Source organism: Pteropus alecto, unplaced genomic scaffold (assembly GCF_000325575.1).
Source record: "Pteropus alecto unplaced genomic scaffold, ASM32557v1 scaffold214, whole genome shotgun sequence".
Classification (NCBI taxonomy): domain Eukaryota; kingdom Metazoa; phylum Chordata; class Mammalia; order Chiroptera; family Pteropodidae; genus Pteropus; species Pteropus alecto.
This window is the reverse complement of record NW_006435787.1, coordinates 524,320-533,581: the sequence shown is the minus strand read 5'-3', so window position 1 is coordinate 533,581 and position 9,262 is coordinate 524,320. Positions and strand designations below refer to the sequence as shown.

At 61.1% G+C, this 9,262-nt stretch overlaps 1 protein-coding gene across 2 annotated transcripts in view; it reads left to right on the top strand.

The window, feature by feature from the left end:
• Window positions 1–9,031: 9,031 nt before the first annotated feature.
• Window positions 9,032–9,262, top strand: part of TBRG4 (transforming growth factor beta regulator 4) — a 7,556-nt gene continuing 7,325 nt past the window's right edge. Inside the window, exon 1 of one of the 2 annotated variants that reach the window (XR_003046184.1) lies at window positions 9,032–9,145. The gene's annotated coding sequence lies outside the window, so the exon portion shown is untranslated. The remainder of the gene's footprint in view (window positions 9,146–9,262) is intronic. The other variant, XM_006911482.3, reaches the window with a different exon arrangement.

Here is a 9,262-nt window from a genome sequence, read left to right as displayed (position 1 = left end):
GACAGGTCCCGGGGCTGCAGTGAGAGACCCTTCTGGAAGCTGAGGGTGTGGCGGACACAGCAGTGGGGCATGAAGGAGCAGCTCGCCACCACTTACCGTGGTCCCCTCCAGAGGTCTGGGGACACGGGAGGGCTCAGAGTGCACGGGACTGAGCCACACCTGCAGGGCCCAGGAACAGGGGACTGCAGAGGGTTCAGCCTCTGCACGTGTGGGGGGATGTGACAGACACATGTGCCTGTGTAGGAAAACGGGTGCCGGTCGCCCAGACGTCAAAGGCAGCTCCGGATGTGGCCCACACGTGGCTTCCGTTTTCTCCTTCAGGCCTTTCTGGGTTTTCCCAAGTTTTCTACAACGCGTACGTCACTCCTCCAATCAGAGAAGTTTGAAATTACCTTCTAGACTTAGAGGCAGTTTCACGTGCTCCTCACACCCACCCAATGTGAGGGACGCTGTTGTGACAACTGTGTCACCAACAGCGTGGGGGCAGATGACCTGTCTGCGCTAATGCAGCACGTGGGGACGGAGCCTGGCTCCAAGGACGGGCCCCTTTCATGGGGCCTCAGGCCCAAGCCCGTATCCCAGCGACACGTGTGTAGTGACCAGTAAGTGCTTGCTGAGACGCAGTCTGTAATGGCCCCCACCGCCCCCCAAGTCCAGTGGGACCACAGAGGTATGAGGATGTCACGGGGGAATCACAGCCAAAAGCCCCGCACCGGGCACCCCCCTCTCCCTGCCACCTGGTCCAGTAGGCACCGTCACCCACTGCCCAGGTGGGGAAGCAGCCGGCTGCTCACGGCTACACAGCTGGCCAAGCCGGGGGCGGACCCACACCGTCCTCTCGACCCCTTCACCCAGGTAGTGATGGGAGAGCCTCGGATGTGTGTGGTGGGGTCCTGCTGGCCAGAGCATGGACAAGTCATGGGAAGGGGGAGGCCTGATGCCACCCCCCAGCTCCCGCGTGTCCACAGAGTGCCGTAGAGTGAAGGGCGGTGTTCCCAACACAGGGACACACTGATCTGCGAGACGGGCCAGCGCCCTGACCCCGGGGGCTCACGTCCTGGCAGAGCAGACAGAGAGCAGCCACGACCGTCTGGGCTCAGGCCGCTGTGTTGAGGGCAGACGGGGCACGGGAGGGAGGGCGGGGCTGGATCAGCGTCTTGGGGGGCCACTCCCCAAGAGGAGACATGACTTCAAGGGGCTCTGAGAAGCTGGGCTGCCTGTCCCAGAAGGGGCCAAGGCGGCGGGGACGGTGCAGGTGGGACCCCCAGGAAGGGGCGGAGCAATAGAGGGGGTGAGGCAGGAGGAGCCGTGTCCACCAGAGGTCAGGCCGGACTCCGGAGAGGGAGCCCAGGTACCAGATGCTGAGGGAGGAGGACGTGGGCGGGGTGGAGAGGGGTAGCACACACCTGCTAAGGTCACTCCTACCCGGAGAGGTGGCTCCCAGCACCTGGGAGAACTCGTGTGTGCGAGCAGGACACCGGGGCCTGCGTGAGGGCCGGGCTGCGTGCGGCCCGTGTGCCCCCCGAGCCTGGCTTCCCATGTCGCACGCTCTCAGCTGGGCAGCAGAGGCCCTGGCTCCTGAGGACCCTGGACAGAGAAGGAGCAGCTTTCTCAGAAGTGAGAGGGACCAAGGACCTTGCCTGGGTTTTCTGGCCAGCGTTGTGCCCTGTGGGAGCCAGCGGGTACTCGGAACACGAGGGCCGGGAAGGAAGGGGTGTGGCTCGCCCCCTCCTTGGGCCGCCCTGGCACCGGCCAGCACGGGGCTGCGGGCCAACGTGGGCGGGGAGTGAGCAAGGCCGGCTGACGGCAGCCCAGGAACTGGTCCCTCATGGACAAAGGAAAGCAGAGTGTGTCCTGGCCACATGCTGGGACATGGCTGGGCTGTGGGAGGGAAGCGCTGATACTCACTCCAACACATGACCTTGAGGTCGTGACACTCAGTGGGAGAAGCCAGACGTGAATGGCCACAGAGCGACTTCGTTTATGTGGAATGTCTAGGCAAACCCACTGCTCAGGGGTACGGGGCTTCTAGGGTGAGACATGGTCTAGAATTAAATCGTGGGCTCCACGACTCTGGGAAGATACTAAAAACACAGAACTGTGTGCTTTCAAAGGCTAAATCTTGTGGCGTGTGAATTCTCTCTCAGCGAAGGCAAAAGGAAACTCGTGCCCTCGTGAGCATAAAAGGACACGCCTAGGAACAAACGAGCAGCCAGAGCAGCAAAGCAGGCCTCAGGCGTCCCAGGCTCAGGACTTCGCGGTCACAGGGCTGGGCCGCTGAGAGCCGGGACGACAAGCTGCTCGCGCGTCTGGGGGAAAGTAGCTCCCAGAGCAGGGGAGGGGTCTGAAAACGAAGGGGAAAGAGCGATGTGTTCAAAAGCATCGTGACAGGTCAACAGAGGGACGTGGGAGAGAAGAAAGCTCTGTGTCCGCTGTCCTGCCAACACTGCGGTCACAGGTGTCCCCAGGCATCGCCCCGGGGACCCCTCAGGACAGGCTGGGAGGAGAGGTGGGAGCGGGGGGCAGGCTGGGCAGATGAGTCTGTGGCCACAGGCCACCCCAGGCCAAGGGGCCAGTCCCAGAGCCAGGCTGGGGACTCCATGTGAGGCCCTGGCCGATGGCCAGAGTTCCTGTTGTGGCCAGCCTAGCCTTGGACCCAGCACCTAATCCAGGGGCCCCCTGAGTCCTCCCGGCCATGGTGTGGGGGACGGATAGAGAGTGGGCAGAGCTAGGCCAGCAGGGCTTTCCAGTGAGTGACGATGGCCTCGCTACCCCTGGATCCTCAGAGCCCCAGTGTCCCCTAGGGCCTGTGTGCTGCCTCCTTCCCAGGCTGTGACCTGCCCGCTGGAGACACCAAAAGGTGGTAGGCCACCCCAGCCAGGATCTCCAGACACCATGCCCTGAGAGCTGGCGCTGGCCACCTGGAAGGGGCCTGGGAGCAGGTGCAGTAGCAGAGGTGGGGAGCAGGCACCCCTGAGCCACGCAGCAGGGTGGACGGGCACTCTGGGCTGGGCTTCCCGAATGTGTGGCACCGGCTGGGGGCTCAGGGGGCACCGAGGGGCCCTGTGTCCAAGGCCAGAAGGCCACAGGCCAGGCGGAGGAAGGCAGCCCTGACCAGACGAGGACGGCCATCAGCACATGGGGCCACCCTGGAGCTACCTTCTCTGTCCAGGCCCTCAGGGCGCAAGGGTCAAGGAAGTTCCCTTGGAGAAGGGGGCAGGACCCCGGCCACTCCTGGGCCCCAGCCCTTCCGGGAAGGCGCCTCCCCGAGCCCGCCGGTCCTGCCCTCCCTGCACGCAGCTCAGGGACAGGAGACCTTGTCCTTGCCACAGAAAGCGCACGAAAGGATAAAGGCGCCACAAGCGGAACGCGCAGTCCTCAGTCCCGCAGCGTCCTCTGCACTGCGGCCCGGCCCCTCCGTGGGCTCCGCCCGGTCCCTGCCTCGCACCGCGACCTGGATCCCGTGGCACCTCACTTTTTCGACCCTCGTAATGAACCGAGCATCACTTTCAAGTGGAGAAGCGCGACCTTGTTAGGGACTTTTTAAACTTAAACACGTGGCCCAAGGCAGCAGCCGCCCGGCCTGGGACCTGTCCAGGCAGGAAGCCCTCCGGCCACCGGGGCGGCACCAGTCCCCTCCCCTTCCCCTTCCCCTCCTGCCACCTCCTTTAAAGGTGCCCTGGGGCTGCGGGCCACCATGTGCCACCTGCCTGCCACCCGCCACCATGCGCTGTCTAGCCAGCCTTGCCCTGGCCCTCCTGGCCCTGGGGGCTGCCCTCGCACTGACCCCAGCCAGCACCCCACCAGGTAGGCCACTTCCCCGACCCCCTGGAGACGGCCCTGGAGCCCCACCCCCCAGTGGCCTGGTGACAGGGCACCGGAGAACGGAGGAGGTGCAGCCCTGGGGGTCAGTGACGGCAGAAGCCCCGGCCGCTGCCAGAGATGCCCAGGCAATGGGGGCCAAGGCCCCTGTCCCAGGATGACAAGTGACCGGCAGCTAGCTGGGCATGGGGAGCCTGTCCACCCCTGTGGTGGCCAAGGCCAAGCTCCCTAATCTTCACAGCTGACACACTCGTCAGCCCGGGCACGCCGCTGCCAGATGCTTTCTCCTTCCCAAATGGGGTGTCGAGGTGCTGGGAACTGGACTCTGGGGGCTTCCTGTCTTTGCCCACCTTGTCCCCGCGGAGCCCTGGGGGAGGCTGGGGCAGCCGCACCCCTGCCCACCTGCCTCCTATGTGCAGGGCAGGCTGCTGTGTGTCCCGAGCTCAGCTCCTCCTCCTCTGAGGAGTCCTGCGTACACGCCTGCGTCACCGACCAGAACTGTCCCCAAGGCACCAAGTGCTGTGCCCGGAGCCCCTGTGGCCGGTCCTGCATGGTCCCCTTCATCGGTAACACCCCAGCCCTGGGGCGGAGGGGACAGTTCTTCACGGGTCTGCCTTGGGCCAGCCCTCCACACCCCTCTCTTAGCGACCGCCCAACGGCCCCCTAAACCCCGCCCACATACGAGGCTCCAGGCCCCTGAGGGTGCGGTGAGGGAGGCCCCAGCACGGCCACTGGGCCATGGAGGGCTGGCTCTCTCTCCCTAGTCCCAGTGCCAAAGGCTGGCCGCTGCCCCCAGGTGCAGGCCCTACAGACCCCGGGGCCCTGCGTGGAGAGCGGCGAGTGCTCCAGGGACGACCAGTGTGACGGCGGCAAAAAGTGCTGCTTCAGCCGGTGCGCCATGAGGTGTCTGGACCCCGCCGTGGGTAAGTGTCCGGAGACGTGCCCCGGGACACGCCCTGCATGTGGGGACGGGCTTCTCCCTTTGTGCCCCGGACCTTGAGGAGCAGCCTGGCCACTCTGGGGCAGGAGCCTGGGGACGCAGCGTGGCCTCGTCTCTGCCGCCCACCTGCCTGTAGGCGCCAGTGACCGCCCGGAGGGGTGGGTGTGGGGAGCTCCCAGGGCAAGCCCCCGCCCCCGCCCCGCTCATGCTGCCCCTGAGACCTCCGTGCCCCTGCAGGGCCCCTTCAGTGACGGGCTTGCCCCGAGCCCCGGGCCAGGAGCGACTGCCAGCCTGTGCGGCCACTCCCGTGTGATCAGACGGCGCCACCTCCCGCTAATAAAACTCACTTGCTTCACTTCTGCCTGTCCACTCATCTGTCCTGGGCACCTGCTGAGGGGACACGTGCATAGGCCCTGCCTCGGGGTGCTCCGGGAAGCAGGCAAGCTGCCTGGTGACAATGGGGGTGGCAGAAAGGCAGTGCCACAGCCACGATGGCTCTGGGCCAGGCGACTTGTCCATGACTCTCAGGCTCTGGCTCCTGGGTTCTGGCCCCTTTCAGGATGTTGCAGACTAGGGGGACAGGAGCAGAGTGGAGCCTGCAGGGGGGTGAGGCGTGAGGGGGCCGTAACCCGTCCTCACCTTGTTGGCTGCAACCGCTGTGGGGGCGGGCAGAGGCGAAGGCGGTTACAGGGCCTTTAGGTGCAGACAGCTCGTGGCAGCTTGCTGGGCACCTCCGGTAACTCGTGCCCACCCACCTGGCACCCCATGGCATCCTACAACTCACCTCAGTCCTGACACTGACCGCCCGCCTTCCAGCCAGGCCACGGCCAAGGGCTCAGCTCCATGGGACCCCACTGCAGACGCAGCCTCAGGGCCAGAGGCACATGCACTTCTGACTTTCTTAGCTACAAATTCAGGGTTCCAACGAACACCCAGATTCAGTAATTTGCTAGAATAATATAGAATTCTGAAAGCACTTAAGATTGCAGTTCTGTTACAAAGGGTACAGACCCAAAACAGCCAACAAGGACAGAGGCACACCGGGGGCAGGGGAGGAGAACACAGGACCCTCTGCCCCCGTGGGGTCAGGTGCAGGCCCTCAGGGCACAAGGGTCAATGAAGTTCCCTTGGAGAAGTGGGCAGGACCCCTTCACATCACGTGTCCTCTGGACTTCAGGGTCCCGTTTTCTCCATCCTTCATTAACGGGCATGGCGTTGGAACCGCCCTCCACTGGTGCTGAAGCCAACCCCCAGCCCTCTAACCAGCTCGGTCCCCAGCCACAAGCCTCACCCTCAGAACCCCAGAGCCCACCCCAGGAGTCACCCCATTAGCATACTCGGTATGGGGAAGGGGCTCCTTACACATAACAAAACACTTCCATTACTCAGGGGAACCGTCGCCCCCGCCCACAGTGGGGCCACCTGGGTTGGAAAAGCAGACTTCCCGCACCTTTATCACTGGAAGTAGGTTCGGGCCTCCCGGGAAACTGGGACGAGGGAACCTCCCTTCAGAGAGATGGCCCAGGTCCTTGGGAAATGGTCCTGGTCCAGGCTGACAGAAGGCCCAGTGGCCACAGAGAACGCGCATGTATTTCAGGACGGCAACCAAGGCAGCTGTGAGTCCTCGAAGGCGCGAGCTCTGAGAGAGGGAGGGGGCGCTGCCCTGCACCGCGTCTCTCCATCTTGGGGGGTGGCCGTCCTTCCCAGATGGGGTGCAGGGTAGCGCTGTCACAGACGGAGGGTGCACCCGGGCGTCAGCAGTGGTGTGGCTTCCGTCTCTCCCGTAGCACGTGCTGAGGGCAGTTGCTGGGCTCCGCGTGTCAGGGTCTCGGTGCCCGGTGAGGCCGTGCCACCTCTGGCAGTCTGCGGGACCCAGCCTCAGACCAGCTCAGCCGCTCTGCAGGGGCCGGCAGCACATCCAGGGAGCCGGTCACCCCTCGGGGCGCTGAGCTCCACGTCCACTCACGCTCGGCCACGTGCACTTTATTTACCCCTTCATCTACTGAAGGACGGCTCGGTTGCTCAGAGTTTTGGCAGTTATAAATAAAGCTGCTGTGAACATGTGTGTGCAGGTTTTTATGTGGACACAAGTTTTTAACTCCTTTGGGTAAATTCTAAGAAGCGTGATTGCTGGATTGTACAGCATCTTAGGCTGTTTGACCTGCTATAACAAAAATCCCATAAAGTCAGTGACTTATAAACAACAGACACTCACTTCTCAAAGTTCTGGAGGCTGGAAGTCCGAGATCAGGGCGCCAGCGCAGGCAAGGGAGGGCCTGGAGTGCAGACTTCTCGCGCGGCAGAAGGGGTGAGGGGGCTCTGTGGGCGTCTCTTTATAAGGACACTAATCCCGTCACAAGGTCTCCACCCTCCAGATACCATCACCTCGGGAGTGTGAATTAGGGGTGAGGGACGTAAACATTCAGTCTGCTGCATAGAGTAATATTGTTTAGTTTTGCAAGAGACCACCAAACCGTCTTCGAAAGTGGCTCTGCCATTTTGCACTCCCACCCACAGTAAATGAGCTCCTTCTTCCCATTGAGCTTAAATACGAGCCGATATCTAAGGATAGAATCCAATGCAATACGAAAAGTAACGAGAGAATAACGGCGACTATACAGGGAGAAGAAAAACAGGAAAAAACCCTATCGTTGAAATCCTCGGAGATGAGACACTGCAATCATGAAAAAGATACACATTATAAAAAAAAAATTCAAAATATAAAAAGCTATTGGTAAACTTTTCAGAGAAGAGTTGAAGCTAAAGTTGAGATAATCTCTCAGAAAGTAGAACCAATAATAATAAAAATAATGAGATGAAGAGGAGGAAAGACAAGATAGAAAAATCAGAGAAAATTCTAAATCAGCCCAGAAGAATCAATATTCAAATGTGAATCTTTCAGAAAGAGAGGAGCATGGGAAGGAAATAGCCAACCAGATAAGTAACAGCAAACTCCGGGAACAGGAGTTTTTAGATCGAGGGCCCTTCATGCGCTCAGGTAATAGATGCAGACTCACGCCAAGGAACAGTACTGTGCAGTATCAGAACCCTAGCACGACTCTCCTCAGGCTTCTAGAAATGCTAATATCTGGAAAAAAAAAAAAAAGGAAGGGCGGACCATCCAGTGATCAACTATGTCGCAGGGAATTTTTGTACTCTTCGTCAGAAACATGAGAAGCTAGAAAGGCAGCGTTTCAAGGAATAAGCCTTCCAAAGCACCCAGCCAAGCTATGAATCAAGTGGGAGGCTACGATGAAGATGGCTTAGACCCGCAAGGCCTTTAGAATTCCTTCTTTGCATCCTTTCTCATGGAGTTACTGGAGGATGCGCTGCACCCAACTAGGGCATAAATCAAAAACTATGGTAGGTGACAGGAAATGAGAGCGCCGGCACAGAAGGGCAGTGGAGGATCGCTCCAGACGATGGTAAAGGGGGGTCCCAGGGCGATGCCCTAGGAGCACAGCGGTGATGACCCACATCGGAGCTCAGAACGCTCAGTGGGGGATGCCGGTGAGATTAACCGCGACACCGCTGATGGATGTATCGGTGCGTCTTGAAAGCCTCAGACAACTGGCGAAGGGCTTGGGGCAGAATATGTGATAAAGACGAGATCGCAAACAAAAAGCAATTACTAATCCCGTGGAAATAAAATAAAAAGTGCAAGAAGGAAAATTAATCGAGTCCCTACATAGGCCCTATCATCTTTTATAAACGTATGTACAGATACGTTTTGCTGGGCTTATCCGCACTGTATTTTATAACTAAATATCAGTACTTTTTTAAAAAATCAAAGACTGCACAGCAAATCCAAGAATCCTTTTCTTTTTCTTTCATTACAATATCAAGGCAACTTGTGCCTGCACTCCCGCAAGACGACCTCCGGCCGGGGCCAGTCCGCACCCGGCTACCGCGGAAGCCCGGGGCCGGCGGGGATCGCGACACCGACGGGCACCAAAGCGCTGCCTCCCGCGCTCCGCGTGAGGCCTGGGTGCCAGCCGGCCCGAGCGCCAGCCTCTGCCCGCGACTCTGAGCTCCTCATTCTCTCCCCGCCCACTTCTCCGAAGGGCCCGCGCCCTACCTCTCGCTCCACTTCCCTCCACGTAGTTTGCTTCCTCAACAAAGATGGCTGCCGACCGGAAAGGGGCCGCCGGAGCGACTTCCGGCCGGGCGACCACAACAAAGATGGCTGCCGACCGGAAAGGGGCCGCCGGAGCGACTTCCGGCCGGGCGACCACAACAAAGATGGCTGCCGACCGGAAAGGGGCCGTTGCAGTGACTTCCGGCCGGGCGACAGGCTGCGAGCTCCGTTTCCGGCGGCGCTCCGGGTGACGTAGGCGAGCGCGCCGCGCGGCGTGTGCCGAGGACGGTGCGGGACGCATGGAGGTCAGCAGTGGCGATCGCGGCGCCGGCGGCGCTGGCGTCCGGGCAGGGGGAAGGGGCAGGAGGGCGCGGCAGGGAGAGAAGACGGGGCGGGCGCGCCGGGACGCCGGGGCGGGGCAG